The 20,769-nt window shown below is 39.1% G+C and overlaps 1 protein-coding gene across 2 annotated transcripts in view; it reads left to right on the top strand.

Moving 5' to 3' along the window:
• The first annotated feature begins 2,399 nt into the window (after nucleotides 1-2,399).
• The window catches only part of GPRIN3 (GPRIN family member 3), a 67,790-nt gene continuing 49,420 nt past the window's right edge, over nucleotides 2,400-20,769 (top strand). Inside the window, exons 1-2 of one of the 2 annotated variants that reach the window (XM_036026518.1) lie at nucleotides 2,400-2,835; nucleotides 16,707-16,959. The gene's annotated coding sequence lies outside the window, so the exon portion shown is untranslated. The remainder of the gene's footprint in view (nucleotides 2,836-16,706; nucleotides 16,960-20,769) is intronic. The other variant, XM_028506924.2, reaches the window with a different exon arrangement.

Consider the following 20,769-nt stretch of genomic DNA (forward strand, 5'->3'; position numbering starts at 1 on the left):
GTCTATAAGTGCCTTGAGCATAAAAAATGTTTAATAATATTTATTGATTTCCTTGGCATACTGGTTTAGCTTCATTATCACTTTGAAAACTCTCACTCTGTTCAGAATTTGGTGTTATACTCAATTTTGTAAGAATGTTGGATTATCTTATTTATCATGGAACAGTGTAATTTTGAGAAGCAGAATTTTGAAAATTATGTATTGCTAACAAATGCCTTTAACTGTGGTTAGGACTTCCCATAAGGATGACCTCAGTGTCATTCAGACCAACAAGCAGCTCCTAATACTACATGCACTTTTCATAACCATACTCCTGTGCATCCTGATGGCTTTTTCATGACCTTGGGGGTATTTCTTGTCAGTGTACATTTATTATTATCTCTTGAATGACTTTCAAGTAAATTTTTTTCATTGAAATGACTTCCCAGCTGTCTGAGAAATCAAGAAAAGAATGAATAAGGCATAGTAGGAACTACAGGATAAGTACTAAATGAGGTTTGGGGAAGCATAATAATGACCCTGAAAAATATCTACATCCTGATCACTGGGACTTATGAATATGCCACCTTACTTACAAGGCAGAAGGACCTTAGCTGGTGTAATTAAGGTAAGGACCTTAATATGGAGATATTCTAGATTAATCCAGAGTGACCCAAGGTAATCACAAGAGTCTTTATAAGAGGAATGCAGGAGGGTAGGAGTCAGAGGGGATGAGACAACAGAAACAGAGTTCATAGCAATATGATCACAAGCCAAAGATACAGGCTGCCTAAAGAAGCAGGAAAAAAACAAGGAAGGAAAAGATTCTCCCCACAAAGCCTCCAGAAAGGAATGCATCACCTTGCTGAATCTCAGATTTTAGTCCTATAAAACCTATTTTCAGGCTTTGAGCCTCCAGACTGTAAGATAATAAATCTGTCTTGAAGTAAGCCACTAAACTTGTGGTAATTTGTTACAGCATCAGTGGGAAACTAATACAGTGGTAAAGTGAAAACAGCCCTCAACTAGAGATCTGTCACAATCTGGCCTCCATGACAAACATCCTAATTGGCAACCTCAAGAAAATCTCTCTACTTCAGTTTCCTTTCCTACAAAGTGAAATTATACCTGCCTTGCAGTGTTGTTACGATGACAGATACAATTTACTCATGTGAGCACTTTGTAAAGTGTTTTATGTTATACAAATGTTAGGTATAAAACTTTGACTTAAGGTTTTCTTAATGAGGGCGAGAACTGGAATGGAGACATCTACCCTTAGTGTACCAATACCTGAAATATCACACTCTAAGCGCTCCTGTATCAAATGTACCATTCTAGAAGCGGCCTACTGTGGGGGTGGCCATCCAGCACACTTGTCACAACCTTCCCCTCATCAACCAAATTGAAAGGGGATCATTTGTTGCAGAATCCTTTGTTCAAGAGCCAAGACACAGCCTTTGAATCCTTCTTAACCTACCTTTAGGAAGTTGCTATCAATCAACTACAACTGGCATGAAAGGAGAAACTTAGAAAGTTTTGTTCCTTTGACAGCAGCATGGGCATCATGTGTGAGCTTACTGGAATGCAGACCCTAAGGTCCACTCCAGATCGACTGAATTAGAATCTACATTTGACAAGATCCTTGGGTGCTTCCTGTGTACTAGTTGAGAGAATCTATTTTGGAGTAGTTTGAATTCCAGCTGTGCAAGCTACTATTGTGTGACCTCAGGCAGTGTCTAAATCATCAACGCCTGTTGCCTCATCAACAAATTGGAGAATACCCACCACATTGGTTTGTTACAAAAATTAGAGAGACTGCACATATAAGGCATTTTGCACAATGCCTGCCAACAAACACTCATTTAATAATAGTTCTTTTCATTGTATCATTTTGCACCATCTACAGCTGCTAACGGGACTACACACTCATCCAATATTGCTGGAGCCTCTCAACAGGGCAATTCCCCAAGCCATGCACGCCCATGGAGGTGGGAGAGGTGCCGAGAAAGGTACCAGGAGGGGGACAGGAACACTCTCAGCAATACTCTCTCCAAATACCCAGGATACTGTACATTCTGCAACACGCATTAAACGTCATGTGGTCTCTTTGCTTTCAGATCTTTGCCGCACATGGCTTTATAAGAAACCTTCTGCTAAAGTCTAGACACAGCCATGGAGTCTGGTGACCTGTGGCAGCGAGCAAGGTCCAAAATTCCTGCTCAGTCGCTCTCAGCTCCAGCTCTCCAGCTAAATTCCTTTCCTAACCTCCCACCTGCCTCTAGTTTCCTTGCAGCAGAACCATAACCTGCCTGCCCCTGCCTAGCCACCCGCTGGCACGCAGCAGCCGCCACCCGCTGCAACCCCCTTCCCTCAGAAGGCTGGGCGGGGGTGCAGTGGGGGCGGAGCTCGGTGTCCTGCAGCTGCTGCTGCTGCCTCCGTGGCTACCACTGCCGCCGAAGAAGCTGCCACCCCTGGCTCCGATGCTCCGGCCCCGCTGCGCTGCCCTACAAGGACAGACGGGTGCACCCCGGGCCTAATGGATGAGCAGGCCAGCACCTGAGCGCCCACCTCCAATTTGGTCTGTTCCCCGAGGCCGCGATTGCAGCCCGGTGGTGGGGGTGGCCCCAGCGGTCTCCGCCCGGGTTTTGCGCGCCGCCTCTGTTCTTTGCACGGTAATTTCAGTTCCTGCAAGCACCCAGCTGCTCCCGGAACAGGGCTGAAGAGAACCACCGCTCCCAAGCACACCGGAGCCATCCGTTTGGCGCCGAGAATCGCTGGCTGGGATATGCGACGGGAAGCCCCTGCCACAGCAAAAGCAGTGGCCCTCTCGCGCCGGGGAGAGCCTGGTGAGTTCAGGTAGGAGACGCTCCCTGTACCACCTCAGCCTAGTGTCCAACCCCGGGTGACCGGGCAAAGGTGTGCTTGGTGCTTGATGGGGGGTGGATTGGGTCCCACATCTTGCCTGGTGATCCTTTGCCTGTTGCTCTTGTCCCCATCCCATCCTGAGCTCCAGGAGGGTCTTTCTCGCAGGTGATAAATTTCCCTGCAAGGTCATTACTCCCTTAGGCTCTGGCGTTGAAGGTAAATGGAAGAAGACACTGTTGTTCTTGTTCTTGGGCGAGGGGATTTATAATCAATGGGGTCTGCACACTGTGAATATCCTAATGGGTGTGTGTGTGTGTGTGTGTGTGCGCGCGCGTGCGTGTGTGTGTTTGGCAATACTACACCAGCATGTTTCTTATTTTCCTAAGCTTATTCCCTTTAAGGTCGAAACACTGTAGTTATATATAAAATATGTGTTTATGTGTGTGTGTGTACACACACAAAACCAAGTACACATATATAGTCTTTCTTGAGATAGTCTGAGAGAAAAGAAGGGCAGGCAGAGGTTGATAAAAGGAAATCACTGTAGAGACCTGTTCAGTATCTAGAGGTGAACTTTGGAACCAGATTAAATCAGGGTAGAGACTAGAAGCTATAAATGGCTCTTTGGAGATAAATTTTAGAAAGAGCTAAAGAACATTGTTAACCAATATACACAACAGATCTTCATGCTATCCAGGCAGATCTAAATGATACAGGCAACATTTCACATGCAACAATGGGCAGTGGAAGGGGAGGGGAAAGGGGGGTATTTAGGTACTGGAAAGTGAATTTTGGGTGTGGGAAGGCAGCAGCAAGTACCTGTCAGGGTTAAAGACCTAGAGGAGCATTGGGAGAAGTCGCTGCTTCAAGTATGGGCAGTTCAAGGTTAAGGTGTTGTGAGTGTCCAGAAAGCAGGAGAGGTAGTGGAGAAAAGGCAAGGGTTTAGAGGAGAAGGACAGAACCAACACCCTGAGAGTCACCAAGAAGCAACCATCTCTCATTAAGGTATCTTTTCCTTCTTGTTAAATCGATACTTTGGATATGCTCCATCTAAAAATTTTTCACAACACACTTGTTAAAGATCCAGTGGTCCATGTTTGCATTTTGTTTTCACAAGGAATCTGGGTCATGGTGGGACGGGAAGAGACTGAAGTGTTTACAACACCAGCAAGATTTGGAGAGAGAGTTGATTAAGGCTTAGCCTCATGAAATATTTACACATCTCTCGCGTGGGCTTTTGTTTGCTCTTGTTGGTGCTGCTGCATATTTTACTTTGATAATGATTTGAATGTACTTTTCCCAAGTGTGCTTATTTTCCAGTTATAAACTATTGTTTCTTTTCCATTGTTTTCACCATTGGCCTGCCCTGAGTAACAACTGTGGGAATAAAGATACATGAGTCACAGTATAAAGGCAAGAAAATCTTTTCTATCTGCAAATGGCAGGGGTTTGGATTATAGAATGGTCCTTTAAACTAGAATCACCATTTTTCAAGTTTTTGTATGTGTTTAGTACAGGAAATAGGTTGTTAATTCATAAACAGAAAAATAAGTAGTAATTACCATTGCAAGTCTAGGTGTTATATCATTGGAATTTATTTTGGAAACAGTGCCGAGGAAGTCATAGAGAGCCATGTAGAGTGTGTTGTGATGTGGTGAGGCTTTACCTAATCGCTAACTAGATTTCCTTGAAAATGATAAGGGCAAAAATCTTAAGTGCATAGCTTTGGATCAGTCTTAATTAGAAGTTGGGGTGAGTTCCAATAAGCTGTTTTTGAAATTTGAATTTTTAAAATGGCCTCAATACACTTGCCCATTTTACTTAATTACTTGTCTCTGCAACATTTCTTTGTGCCTCAAAGATACTTAAAAGAACACATTAGATACAGCTATCCATCACTGTATGAATTTTTCAGCCACAAAACCTGCATCTTATAGGGAATATTGGTTTGGAGTCACAAAACCATAAAAACAATTGGCTTCAGAGAGTCAAGATAGACAATTCCAGTCCCAGCTTACACTTGAACTCTGTTAGTGGCAACTGTTTCTACCCTTCATACACTCATTTGTTGGTTCATTCATGCATTCACAATATATTTACCCTGAACTAAATGTAGTCCTAGATTGTGGAATTGAAGAGTGAACAAGACAGAGTCTCAGCATGCAAGCCTTTGGGAGAGAGGGACTAACAGCTGGTTAAGTGCTGTGACAGGGCCAGCACAGGGTGCTATGGACACCAGCTGTGGAGGTGGAGAGGGCAAGGGGGCAAGGACAGTCCCCAGGCACATGAAGAAGAGGAGGAAGTAGTCCGATAAAGAAGAGAGAGAAGGGCAATCCTGGTACAGTGACCAAATATTCAGGGCCTCGGGAAGAAGAAGTAGCTCTAGGTGGTTGAAAATCCGTGAGCAGGTAAAGATGGGAAGATGAAGATAGAGAAGGACGCTGATCCATCCTTAGGCTAAAGTTCAGAAGAGCCACTAGCTCATCTGCTTAGTCAACCATTTGATCCAAAGGCGTTAGGTAAATGTATTCATATCGAGCTTCCATGTTGTTCACGTTACCCAAGCCTGTATGCTTCAGATACATAACTAGACAGTGTAGCTACCTCTGTTTATAATAGACTGGTAGAAAGGGATAAGTGTCCTTGAGAAAATCGTACTTCTCTGTGCCTCAATTTCTTCATCTACAGAATGTCTACCACCTACTTTGCATATTGTGAAAACAAAAAAGAATGAGTGGATGGAGATTTTATTTTTATAGAAATTAGTTTTATAGAAATGCAGGGAATCTTATTTTTATGACAACAGTGTTCAGGGGAAAAGGATGAAACATACTGTATATTCCAAGCATCTCATTGTCCCAGATGACTCAAAAAGAGAAACCGAATGAACAAAAGCATAACTGAGGAACAGAAAGCCCAAAAGACACATACAATTTGTAATTATGTTTTTAAGTGAGGGAAACATATACAACAATCCCACAGTAATCAACAAGTGCCCTTCTAGAGCTAGGCACAACCCATTGTGAAGTTAGTTTATTGGTTATGTTAGCATTTTATTTTCAAAAAATAAAGTAAAATAGAAAGATAAATAAGTATTGTTCATTTAACTTTTAAATTAAATATATGTTTATAGGTATGTACACACTAGACTATGATGTAAAAATATGTATCTTATTATGCATCATGTTCCAAAAAATCTGAAAGTGACCACTTTAAGTGAATCAAAAAACAGATGCTTCCAGTTTGCAAGACCCCAGGGGTCGACTAGGAGATTGGGTATGTAAGCATTTATGTAAAATTCTGAATAGCAGTACTGCCTGGAGAAAGGTAAGACATTATGACTTACCAGTAAATTAATGGCAGTAAAGTTAGAGGAGACAGAGATCCTTGGGGACTAACTAGTCTAGAAAGCATCGAGGAGGAAGTGGAACTTGAGCTAGTTTATGAAAGACGGACAGATCTGTGTGGGCAGTGAAAAAGAGCCGATGATATACAAGAAGGAAGTGATGAATGAGGTGGCATAATGTGAAGTTTATTAAGAATCATTCAGAAAAGAAAAAATGAGCATTAAGTTGTAGGGAGAGGATTGCAGCAGAATTTCTGTTTAGGCTAAAATATTAGTCAAGAGTTGCTATTTATTTTATAGCTAAGATTCCTTTCCCTAACTTTAAGAAGATCTGGAGAGAATAGCCATAACATCATAAATCTGTCATTTCCTGCCATCTTTTTATTTCTTTTGTAATAATTTCCAGGCTAGGCCTTGTTTCAACTGCATTTCATGATTGAACTATCAAAATTACGTGATACACCACATTGTAGCATTTCTCAGACCACAAGTACAATCTTTAGCACAGGGGGCAAGGGTGATCAAATCATACATTGAGCAAATCCTTCTGTTCTCTTCAACAAGTCTCCTTTTTTTAGTGCCTCAGAGGTGCAAGGCCTGGTGTTCAGCACTGACTGCCCTGTGAAGATGGACCACTTGGAACCCATTGCCCCAAGGAAGGGCAGAATCTGTTGGATTTCCTTTCTCAGGTTCTCTGTGACTTATCCATCATTTTAGTTAAATACAAAGGTCCCCCTGACTTACAATGATTTAACTTAACCATTTTTCAACTTTACAATGGTGCAAAAACCAGACACATTCAATGAAACCATACTTCAAATTTTGATCATTTCTTAGCCTCCTGATATGCAGCGTGATATTCTCTCATGATTCTGGGCAGTGGCAGTGAGCTCAGCTCCGTCAGCCACACAGTCATGAGGGTAAACAATGGATACTCTTCAGTCTACAGTGTACTCATTGTGTTAGAGGATTTTGCCTAACTGTAAGCTAATATAAGTATTCTGAGCAGGCTTATGGCAGGCTAGGCTAAACTCTGATGTTTTGTTGGTTAGGTGTATTAAATACATTTTCAACTTGTGATATTTTCAAGTTACTACGGGTTTATCTGGACGTATCCTCATCTTAAATCAAGCAACATGTGAACCTAATATGCATTTTTGGAAATTAACGTCAGTGTTTTGCTATACCCTAATAGTTGCTTTAAGGAGATAAAATCAGAGAAGAAAGGCTTTACTTGTATTTCTGAAAAACTTTGTTGAGATTTTTTCAGCTCTTCTGTCTTTCCTATGAAATAAAACAATGTTATGATTCTGATACTCTTTTGAATAAAGTTATACCTTTAACCAGAAGAACAATGCCAGTTAAAATAGAGACTCATGAGCTTAACTTAGCTGGAGTGCCATCAAAGATGGAAATTGACTTTTTTATGATGGTGTCTTGGACTCTTCTTTCGTCCCCCTTCTACACATCCAAATGTTTGAGTCAGTGATAATCCAGCCTTTTCACAGAAGAGTCAAGACTGAAGTAATAAAACATCTAGAGGCTGCATTTTAGTTGAAAAGACAATAAATTTCATGGGGAATATGTATATGCTTTACAGTTTAGAGTACCTACTGTCTTATTTGCCACTAAGAAAATTTTTCACCATTTTAGCTGGGCACATCAGAGATGGCAACACAGTAACAGATTTCTAGTATTTTTTATGTCTGTAATTAAATGGTCAGCTTTATTTTGAAGCTAGCGACATAATTTGGGGCCTGAATCATTACTCCCAAGCAAACATAACTGATCTTCACTGAAAGGTTAAATGCTATGACCTACTGAGTCTGAGTCCAAATCTGTAAAGTGGGGTTCCTAATAGCCAGGTATACATACTGCTATTTAACCTTACTTTTATGAACAAGGAAATAAAAACATAAGAGTCCCAGACATGTTAATTAACTTGTCCTAAATCACCATTAGAGTTGGGACTAAAATCTAGATCTCTTAGCTGCTTGTTGGCTAAGGGGAGGGAGGGCAGGACTGAAGAGAGAGAGGTCAGAGCATCTCCTGAGTGATGCGGGGTGGAGGGGGGGGCGGGGAGGAAATCAAAACGCACTTGCAGACCTTATGACATTGAGAGTAAATGCAGTGAGACTTTCTAAAGGACAATGCAGTGATCTCTGACCCCAGGGTCTGGTGCAGCAGAAAACTCAGGGATCAGCTGAGTGATAAGAGGCAAGGCACTTTCTTGGCCTCACACACCAGATTCAATTTTAAAATGGTGATTCTTGGATCTGAAACCCAGTGTATACCCAGGCTGCCGCCAGGAAGTTTGCTTTAGTAAGGACTCGCAGCCTGCAACACTTGGAGAACCAAACTGACCCTGAAGAAAACTCAAGGTTAGAGAGTAAAAATCTACAGTCACAGGCACCTCTAGGGACCTGAGCATTCTAATTCAGTGGACAGCTGGACAGAGTGCTCCAGAGCTCCTTGAAAAATCACATTTGCATCTACTAATTTCTGGAGGAAAAGGAATTGCAGATAATGTTTTATAAGGCTGAATTACAAATGATTCCGCAAACTGGGAAATCTAGTTTAGGGGAAATCATCAAGATATTTTATGTGGCTAGATTCTTGATCATTTTTTCAGGATATTGATTTCTAAATAGCTTAAAGTTAAAATAACCATTATTGTGTCTCTGAGACACACTTCTCTGTCTTTACAATGTGCAACTTTGCATAAATGAGATGCTTGAGGCAGTCCCGTGTTTGTGTTTGCTATCTTTTCTGAGTACTCAGAACATCTCTTTTGTTTCAATTATAGTCAACAATTTTTCTAAAATGTAATCTTGTGCCCTGGTGTCTACCTTCCTAAGTATAATATGGCACCTATCATCAGGCTTCAGAATTCTTTATTGTATCTGAGTTTGTATTCTGAATTATGACTGTGTGGGACATATACTGTCCTACTGAATATAATATAAGAATTTTTTTTATTTTTTACTCTAATATGGATATGCTTTCTTATGATACACTTCTTAAGAAATATACTTTTCAAAAATGCAAGATATTTGATTCACTGTAGGTTCCACTTTGTCGACTTTGGTCACTGCCTTTGCCATCATGTCAGGTTGGAATGCTCATGTCTTCCCCCTACTTTTCAAGCCCCCTCCAGACATGGTTTAAAGCTCAATTATTTCAGTAAAGCTTCCGTGATTACAAGCTGTTTCTAACTGCTATTTTATACATAGCATGAATTTTTAATTTATATTTAGTTATATTGTTCTCTAACCATGCCTTTCTTCAAATCCTTTAAGTTATTTCTCCTTGAAAAATGCAGGTAAAATTAAGCAACTAGAATTTTGATGCTAATAAGAATTTTCATCAGAGCTGAGGTTAATAAATGACTGTGCATTTTCCCTGCATCCTTGAATGAGTAAAAATTACACATGCCAAATGGGTGTGGAAAATTGGTCTTGTTTTTGCATTGAATGTGCTCTGAAAGCAGTCAGAGAGCAGAAACCCATCAGTGTCAGGTCAGGGGCTAAGCTCTGAGTAAGTGAGTGAAAAATGCCTGTGCAACCTCCTTCATATTGGGGATGATTTCTTGTCTACACACATAGATTCTCAGAGCAGAAGAGTGCTTTGCCATGAGCATCTCAGAGACCTGGTGCACTTCACCTAACCTGCCAGCACCTCAAGTTTGAGGGTGTAGGTACAAGGTCAGAAATTGGAAACTGGCAGTATGTGAGCCCAGCAGGAAGACTGTGTTTTATTTGGCCTGCAGATATTTATTTTTAATTAAGTTAATAGTTAAAAGTCAGAATACATACTATAAAAAAAAACCCAACTCACATTCTGTAGCTGGAGCTGAATAGCTGTGTGTGCCATCTCTTTATTACACTACAGTCTCCACTACTCCCTACTGTTTCTCCAACACTGAGGCTTCATAGAAGTCATTTGCTCTCAACAGCTTCACGTACTTGTGTTAGCTACCTAGAAACCACAGGTATTGAGTTCTGAAGTCTGGGCTAGATATTTTCTCAATTCCATTGAGCTCTACAATGCTCTGCCTGTGCTCATGAAATCTATGTGACTGTGCAAAGTAGAGAGATCATTGTACTGAACGTAGTTAACTCCCATAAACTATAGTGAGAGTCTAAACATTTCCATCATCAAAATAAGTAGATTCTGTGAAAGGTTAATGAATACAAACTGAGTTGACCTGGTCTATTAGTAAGAGAACAGTGTAATTTTTTGTTTGTTTGCATGCTTGGTTTTTACTGTACCATGTGTGGTGCAAAACACACACACACACACATATACATACACACAGCAGCAACAGAAGAAAAACAATTTGCACAATAATTTATTTATTCTTTAATTTGACCAATAACTATGATTTTAAATTGGATTCCTTTATGAGTTTTTAAATGCACCAGGTCTTTATTTCATGTACAACTCTTTAGGCATACACCAAACTTACAGTAGCCTCCTGAGAGCCCAAAGCATATCTCAGCCTTCGGAGTAATGATGCATTCTATTTGATAGGCCTGGCAGTTGAGACAAAACTGTCAGAAGTAGTATTGATTCATATTCCAGCTTGTGGCTGTGTCTGCACAGCTGAGAAATTCACGTCTAATGATGGCAGTGGGCTGTGCTTTCAACCCATCACTGCAGCTAGTCAGATCACTGCACAGCACAGTCTGGCCACTTTGTTGTGTGGAAGTGTTTAAATGGCTAGAAATGAGGTAATTGGGTCAGGACTGATTTATTCATGTTAGAAATCAAGGCAAACACCCTTTTGAGATAACATGATGAAAAACTCAGGCATATCTCTAAAGTAGAGAAGTCTTAGTTAATAGCTCTCTGAACTCTCTCATTCTTTCTCAACTTCTGCTGCCACTTTCTTTTCCATAAACCCTTCACTGCATGCCACCCCCACACCGTACCGCCTACTGCACTTCTAAAAACATCCTCACATCTAATGATTAATCCCAAGGTGTCGGTGCTTCAGCAGCTTCACCCCAGAAAGTCAGCACTGAGAACAGTGTCAGCGGAGGCCGACAGAGGACACAGTGCTCCACACACACTGTGCTTTCTGGAGAGAGAGAGCATTTCCTTGTAGAAAGATATCCAAGTCTTTAAGTCATTAGATGTCCTGTCACCTAAAATGTATCGATAATATATAAAACACCATAGGTGCTTAAAAATTATTTAGGGATAAAGTAAGTTTTGCTTTAGTAGTTTTAAATAACATAAATTTAGTTACATTAAACTTTAATGCTCTCTTACGGAGAAACTGTTTTCCTGTTCCCCTGGTGGTTATTTTCATGTTTAAAATTGTAATCGTGGGTTTTTAAAAGACCATCCTCTGGGGTTTGTGGATTTTGAGTGGTGAGTCTAAGTCTCAGGAAGGGATGATAACAGTTAATAACCCGAGGTGGATTGAGAGTACTTCTGCTTTGCAAATCAAGAAAGAGCATTTCTCAAAATAGAAATAGAAATTTATGTGGGAGATGAAGTATAGAATGTGAAAGGTGGTTGGCAGAAGGTCCTGATTTAGGGAAGATGGGTGCTTAGATCATTTAATACACTTGTACTTGAGTATTTGTTATATATGTTAGACACTGTGTTATGTGCCAGGGATTTAAAGTTGCATAAAATTATTTGAGAGTTTGAACTCTCACATAATCTCCAGATACTGGACTAGATACACGTATTAATAAAAGTGGTTCAGCAAAGTTAGAGTGAGATCTTTAACTGGTCAGGATCTTTGGGAAATTCCCCTAGCTGCCTGATGAATGAGGCTCCTTTCTCTGTCCCAACCAGGCACCCCCTGTACCTCTCTCTTCCTTCCTGTAGCCTCTACCAATTGAACTTAATTTCTGTTTCTCTTTGCAGCTTAACCACCTGTTCACCACACCTGAGTTCCTCTCTTCCCAGCCAGGTCAACTTAAAAATTGGAGGAGTCTTTCCCACACTATACTTCCTTGCTGTCATTGAAAATAAAAACATGGACACGTGTGTTTTCTACTGTATTCTGCCTAAAACAACTAAAAAAACAGAGGGTAGCAAAAGTGACCAAGATGAAGCAGAGTTAAGATTAGGAAATCTTCTAAATTTCTGCTGGTAGCTATTGTATATACCCTAGGAAATTTCCTTCCCAGGTGTATACCACAACCACAGTGTAACTTAACCTCCCTCACCCTTTTTTTATTCAAGAAAACACCTACAAATGCAAGTGAAATGAATGAGGGTAACATTATTATAAAAATTACTTTATTATCAAGATTGGCATGACTGACAGAGAAAACTGCTCTAAATTAGTCTTTTAATAAATCATTTGTCACTTTATCATTGCTCATAAATGGTTTGTGATACACTAATGTGTTTTAAGATGGCTGAAAGGCTACTTTTAGATTATTGCCTAGATTCTCAGGGATCACCTTTACCCTTGAGAGATAATCTTGGATCAGATCATTATTGAGTAATGTGCCCATTTGGAAGTACTGAAAATACCCAGCTGTTTTCATAGCTGCTCTGTGAAATACCCAATGTCCTCATGCTATCTTTTCTAAGGTGGTTCTCATCACTCTTTCCTGGTCTTCGCCTCCAGGGTTAGGACCCTGAAAGTTCAGGTCATAGTTGATGTGTCTAGAATGCCTGGTGAATGATTGCATCTCTGTGTATTTGTTGCAGCTGAGAGGTGAACTTCCTTCCCTTGCTGCCCAGAAGTTGGTAGCACAGGGAAAATGAGAGAAGTCAAAGGTACCTAAGTTAGAAAACTAATGGTGATGAGTAGAAAAGAACAAATGACCAACCAAACACAGGAGGAAGAGGAAGTAAAGTGGATTAAAGGTGGAAAAAGGGACTAAAGCAGCCAATCAGGGCACTTCACCATCTTGGTTCTAGAGCATAAAAGAACTCAAATGCATTTTTCTTCACCCATCTCCTTTCCACAGTAAGGAAATGGGTAATGGATCTGTATGGATCTGTAGAGTTAATGAGCTCCTCTTTCAAGACTTCATTCTTTAGACTTCCCTATTAATGGCATCCTATTAAAACCGTGTCCCTATAAACAAATCTATGCAGTTTGTGCTATTACATTTCCTGTATTAGAGATCAGGAAACATATTAAATAACTTGCCCCAGGTCCCAAAGATAGTAATCATCTGAGCTGTGTGTAATTTGCAATTGGCCAACCTCAAAGGCTACGTGCTTCCCCGTTGTACTGTATTACAATGTTATTAATATGCATATTAACAGTATGAACACTGTGTCAAAATAGGAGGAATAGGCAGCATTTTACAAACCGATTTCTCTTATCTTGGATTTTATATTGTATTGCTTAAAAACCAAATGTGAAACCTTCTAATTCAGTGGTAAGTCATTTTTTAAACAAGCAACTTGAGTTCAAGGACAATTTAGGTTAAAACTGTATAAATCATTATACAGGCAGTACAATAGGAAAACAAAAGTTTTTATCAGAATTCCCAGATGACACATATATTCAGCAAAAAAAAAATATTTCTTTCTCAAAAGAAAAACCAAATGCATATTGCAAAGTTAAGTGTACATACACACACGGACACACACACAACAAGAAAAGCCAGGCATGTGCCTGTGGTTAGCCCTCCCTGTGGACTTTGGACTTAGAAACTATTTATAGAACTACTGTTTCCGTGATTGGTGTTTTAATCATTGACATTCATTTACTTATGAAAGTTGAGCAATTCCTTATTATAGCTTGTAACTCGGTGTCTTAGTTACAGATTGAAGGCTAAAAAAAGGTAATCTGTGAACAGGAGGCCCATTTGAATCACATTCCTTTTTAAAATTATATTTCTAATAACACTTAGTACTTGACAGGAGGATGAATATACATATCTCTGTCCATTTTGCAAATGAAAATCCACTAATTGTTTTTAAAGCCATGACTTCTGCCTTGACTTCTTTTTTAGTTCCTTTATAAGCAATGGATTTTATTCTAGTCAAAAAAATTGACAGAAGTCACCTATGGGCATTATAGTCATATTACTGGACTCCTGTCATCAGCCTGGTGCATCTCTACCTCTTTGTCTTTTTCAAGATGGGAATTCTATGTGCCGGAGTCGGCACAGTCGAATGCACTGCTTTTCAGAACTACAGGGGATTTTCCTCCATGATCTGTGAGGTGATCTTAGTATAAAGATTTACTTTTTATTTTAATACTTATGACTTCATTTTAATATAACATTACAAGTAAATTTTAAAATATATTTTTAAAACATTCTTTTTTTTTAAAGATTTTATTTATTTATTTTTAGGGAGGGAAGGGGGAGAGAGAGAGAGAGAGAGAGAGGGAGAAACATCAATGTGCGGTTGCTGGGGGTTGTGGCCTGCAACCCAGAAATGTACCCTGGCTGGGAATCGAACCTGGGACACTTTGGTTCCCAGTCCACGCTCAATCCACTGAGCTACGCCAGCCAGGGCTAAAACATTCTTTATGAAAAATATATTACTGGCACATCAAGCCTGATTTTACAAATACCACTTTTTAAGACTAGGCTAATAGTTTCAACTAGTGCACCAGTTACAATCAAATGAATGAAAAACATTCAGTAAAAATCATTTAGATAAGAAGCACATAAGGCAAAAATCATGAAAGAGGTACACAAATGTCACAATCTGTGAAAGTGGCACATGAAATTATGTCATTGCCCCAAGCACCTCAGGTTCTCTAGAAATGAGAAGGTTAGTCCAAAAATCCCTGAGATCAATTCTAGCTCTAATGCTCACTTTTTTTAAGTCTTGCATTTTTTCTTCTGTCTTACACTTGTTTTCTGAATTGTAGGTCTCTTCAGTATTTCCTTGAACTTAGAGATACCCTTCTTATCTGCCCCTCTTCAACACTGCCAAGCATTTCTGCATACATTCATTTACACATGTGCTCATGAAATAAACATCCTGTGGTGAATTTATATACTCGGTCATGTGGGCATGCAGGAAAGAGTTGAGTTCTATACCCCTGACTTCTGTGTTAAGTGACTATACATGTCTTTGATTCCCATTGAAGTTCAAGCCTTTGAAAGCCCTGGACTTCTGCCATAATCTTTTCTTTGTGCTTCCTGAATGACTAAGAGATCTTCAATGGAAAGTCCCTTCATTGATAAAAACACACTCAAGGCTCATATTACAAATTTAAAACACGTGTTGTGCAAACCCTGAATGGGGATTATACATGAGAATGGACAAAGGAGTTTCTATGTTTCATAGCTAGAAAGGTCTCATTCTTGGACCTTTTTGAATACAAAAGGAAAAAATAGTACTTTCATGATTTTTAAGTGGAAGGCAATACATCTGTAGTCATTTACAAATTTGAACAGGTCTGAGTCAAATGGAGACTTTTGACACTTAACAGGTTTTTAAAACAAATTGCATTGAGGGAGGAATTACATTTCAATGGCATTTATTATTTTTTTGTATAATTTACCTCCAAGTGGTTAAGGTGTAACTACTATTATGACTAATTTTTCTTGGGAATTTGTCCTTGAAGAACACTGCTAAAAATTTTGTAAAACACCTGACTGCAGTGAATATAAATTGTCATAAGCATCTATATAAGGTCAATAGTGTGTTCTATGCTTGCCGGCAATTCATAAGATTTTTCTATACTGATAAAAAGGAGATAGCTGTGGTTTCCTGCTGGAGTTTCCATATAATAGTGAGAAAAGCATCAGAGGATATGATTGGTTGTGGTTGTTTGCTCATACACTGCTGCTCTTTTCTTTTTTGTAAAAAACAGGAAGCAGAAATTTGTTCTTTACTTAGTTCAACTGATGTTTAAGGAGGACTTAGCCGTGTGCCACTGTGGGAGGGTGCAGAGATGAAAAGATACATCCTTCCCTTTAAAGACCATAAAATCTTAATATTAAAAAACATTGAAGAGTGTAAGCACTTGTGGCAGTATTTACCTACTTGCAATGCACAGCCATTGTGATGAAAGTTGGTTCACTGAAATTGTTTTCAAATTATTCATGTCTCTGTTTTTCCATGAGCAGATATCACTTTCCAAGTGTCGCATTAAAACATATTTTGAAGAAACAGCTCATTAGCTCAGGTAGTTTATAACCCTAATAATTGTACCAAAGTTCAAATTAGTTTGTTAGTGTTTCTCTGTTCTTTTATTGTAGACCAAACTCCCAATTCCACAGCCCAGTAGTTTTGAGGAAAATTGGGCAAAGGAGCATATTCCAAGTCCCTTTCTGAACAACAAGGTAAAATAAAATGACATAGGCTTAATAGATCACTGCTATTGCATTTGATGCTATCATATGTTTTTTAAAAGGAAGCCAGACACAAAAACAATATTTGTAACCAAGTACATATTCTGAATACAGAAAAGTTAATGCAAGCCATATCAATTTGGAAAATAAAACCACTATGATGACTTATTACAAGTTTTAAACCTCACAAAATTATGGGAGTTCCTGAAGAAGTCTGTGGGAAGCAGTAGCTTTTGCATCTGACATTGGGCCTGAAATCATCATAGGTTAGCAGAGCCTCGAATTGGGAAGAAAAGCTGGATGTGAAGTGGAGCTGAGCTGGGTCAGACCGGAAACTGTAAGACAGACCAGAACCTGTGTTGAACTCCTACCTCCTCCAACCCCAGTGACCTGGGAGAACCGTAGAAGGAACTGGCACTGCTCACTGGACAGCTGTTCATGCACTGGCCCAGAAGCTGGCAATGGGGATCTGGTGGGAGACGAAGGACCATAGCCTGACTGCCATCTGACGTCACCAAGGTGAGCTGAGAGGTCAGCACACAGCACCTGTTGTGCTGCACTGCACTGCCCCTCTGAGTCTAATAACACTGCTGCTCCTTCCGCCTTCCAAACCTCACATAAAGTTCCCTTGTAGTCAACTATAATAAAGAACCGTCTAGGGAAGGAAATTCTGGGAATGGATTTCCACCTGAGCTAGGTTGGCACAGTACAAACTCACCACAGAAACTAACCAATAGAAAGAGAAATGCCTAAGGTCAGAAAGTCTCTTGTTTCAGAATGCGCAAGATTCCCTTCTGCTGCTGGACTCAGAATCCAGTCTGCCTATTGATCATGTTTAAGGCATTTTCTTCTATGAATTTATACAGATTTTTTTCCTGTATACAACTTTAACTCGTTGGTTTACTTTAATTCAAAAACTAAAGTTTCAAAAGGAACATCTATTTTAAAACACTCCAAGATTCATGTCATTTAACCACCAAGTTCATCTCTTCAAAATATATATCATCTTGCAATATAAAAGTTAATGAGATTAACTAGGCACATGGCTGGGTGATGTAACGATGAACATATTTTTTGCCACAATAGATTCCAAATTCCATTTTTAGATTTCCGTAGGTGCTACAGAAGATTCATATAACCTAATGTTAGAGAAAAGCAAAAGCTCAGTTAGAAAGAAGCTGCCTTCCTAGTGTTTCATTTATTTATTTATTCATTCATTTATTCTTTTGTTTTGAGACTCCTTTGTATATAAGGATGTATGCAGTGGTACTGTATGAACTGGGGAGCTCCCACTGGCGGAACTATTCCTCCAGCTGTTATAAGCAGAAGTCCTGCAGGGACTGGGAGGTTGACCAACAAAATTTCCAAGACTCATTCTGTTGTCAAGATTCTTTGACTCCTTATCAGTGACTCTCAACCTCTTTTTTGACCCAGCTCACCTGGTAAATGATGTTTACAGGAGGGTTCCTCCTCCATAATTCCAACTGTTTCCTCTCTTACCTAAAAAAACACATTGAAATGCCAGTAAGGGGCAAACAAACAAACAAACTGATTACAAAATGGTCAGAAGTACTGAATAGACATTTTTGCATTTTTACCATAAGGACATACAGGTGACCAATAGTACTCAGTTTCACTAGTCATAAGGCAAACGCTAATCAAAACCACAATGAGATATTACCTACCTCATATCTGTTAGAATGGCTGTTATCAAAAAATGAAGGAACAAGTGTTGGCAGGGATGGGAAGAAAAGGGAACCCTGGTGCACTGTTGGTAGAAATATAAATCACTCACCTACTGTGGAAAAAGCATGGACGTTCCTCAAAAACTTTCAAATTGAACTACTGTATGATTGAGTAATTCCACTTCTGGAGACAAAAATACTCACTCAAAAAGATACATGCATTCCTATGTTCACTACAGCATTATTTACAAGTATCCTAATTGTCCATCAATGTATTGAATGAATAAAGAAAATATAGAATATTATTCAGCCACAAAAAAGAAGGAAGTCTTGTCATTTGTAAAAACAGGGGTGGACCATGAGGACATTGTGCCAAGTGAAATAAGTCAATAAGAAAGACAAATATTTCACAACCTCACTTATGTGTGAAATCTTAAAAAACAAAAAAGAGTTCATAGAGACACAGAACCAGATTGGTGGTTACCAGAGGGGTCAGGGTGCAGAATGGGTGAAGGAGATCTAAAGGAAGGTGCACACTTCCAGATATAAAACAAATAAGTCCTGGAAATGCAATGTGCAGCATGGTGACTATAGTTAATAATACTTTATTGCATATTTGAAAGTTGCTGAAATGTACATCTTAAAAGTTCTCATCATATGCAGAAAAGTTTCTAACTATGTGTGGTGACAGATGTCGACTGGACTTACCGCTGTGACCACTTTGCAGTATATTATAACTACCAAGTCATTATGTTGTACACCTGAAACTAATATAATTTTATATGTCAATTATGGCTTAATGAAAATATGTTAGTGACTTAATTTATAAAATGTGTTATAATCTCTTAAGTATTTATAAGAAAAATCTTATTTTTCATATAAGCACGAGAAACCTGTTACTCAAATATTTCAGCATCCAAACCATATTTTATAATTTACTCCTTGGTAAATCAAGATACCAAAATCTACAATTCAGATATATAGCCACAAAAGCATATAAAAATGGAAATGTCCCTGAAAAGGAGGAAAGGACATAATTTTATTAAAATTCCTTTGGTGTACAACAATTGATAAAATTAGGTGATACTATATTACATTTTGGGGCATTAGTGTCACTGTGTGTTGATCTAATGTGATTTTGCAGATGTATTTATTTACATAGCAGGCACTATTTGCCTGCTGTTGCAAATTTCTTCACTTCGTGTGGGAGGGCAGTGCACCACAGACACAAAGATGCCCAAGGTTTTTTCCTCATCATGGATGACTCCACAAACTACTGGGGAAGATAATACAGAAATCCAAGTGAATAAAGGGGAGGAGGAAGCATCAAGTGTGGGTTTAATAAGGAAATGGAAATATTATGGTTTAAAAAGATGAAATTTCAAAATTCTGCCCCACACTATACATCTAGAATGTCAAAGACAAAGTAAATAAGAAAAAGTTTTTAAAATCCTTGACAATACCAAGTGTTGACAAGGATGTGATGCAACTGGAGCTCTCTGATGTTATTAGTGGGGATACAAACTGGAACGGCCATTGTGGAAAATATTTTGGTCATATCTTATGAAGTTAAAAATTCACTTACCATACGTCCTGGTAATTCCACTCCTACTTGCCTAAGTAAAATAGAAACCTATGGAAACACAGAAACCTATGTGTAGTGGCATGGTAACACAAAACTTGTGTATAGCAGCTTTATTCATAATTGCCAAAAACAAGAAATACTCCAGATGTTCCTCAACAAGGGAACGGATAAACAATGGCACATTTGTGCATGGAATACTACCCAGCAATAAAAATGAATAAACTATTGATACATATAACATAGATGAATCTCAAATACATTATACTAAATAAAGAAGCCAGGCTGAAACAACTATGTACTTTTATATTTATATGACATTCTGGAAAAAGCAAAACTAGGGGTGAAAACTGGATGATTGGTTAAGAGTGGGGGAGGGAGTGACTGTAAAAGAGTGGTCAAATGGAATTTGTTTAGGAGGGTGATGGGATTGTTCTGTATCTTGATTGTAGTTATACAGCTGTGTGTTTGCAAAACTCATACAACTACATATCAAAAAGAGTAAATATAACTGTACATAAATTTTCTTAATTTTAAAAAAAGTATTCAGCCTAGCCTAGACTCACAGTCCAGAGTTTAGCGTTCTCCTGGTTCTGGGGTCAGAAAAGCAGGGCATGTGGAGATGTTAAGTCTATTCCCTGTTTATTGACACAGAAAAAAATGTGCAGACTGAACAGATTTGTGCTCTGATGTCCAGAGATCTCGGGTTAGTTTCAAACTCAAAACTTTCCTTAAATGGGTGAAGACAAGTATCAGGGGACCCTGGACATCAGCTGACAGTTCTGTTGCCTAAAATAATGTTACATTAACCATCTGGCGGGTGTGTGAGTAGTTCGTGCCCTCCACTGTCTGTGTGTGAAGGGGCCATGTCTCTCTCCCCCTCTCTCTCTCTCTCTCTCTCTCTCTCTCTCTCTCTCTCTCTCTCTCTCTCCAATCTCATATTCACAGACTCTAAGAGAAATTGTTTATTTCAATATTATTTACTGAGGTTTCATTATATGAGAAGTAAAGTACTATGCACCATGAGGGCTAAATATTGAGATAGAGGCTCTATCAAAAACG

The sequence above is a fragment of the Phyllostomus discolor genome, chromosome 1, assembly GCF_004126475.2.
Source record: "Phyllostomus discolor isolate MPI-MPIP mPhyDis1 chromosome 1, mPhyDis1.pri.v3, whole genome shotgun sequence".
Taxonomy (NCBI): domain Eukaryota; kingdom Metazoa; phylum Chordata; class Mammalia; order Chiroptera; family Phyllostomidae; genus Phyllostomus; species Phyllostomus discolor.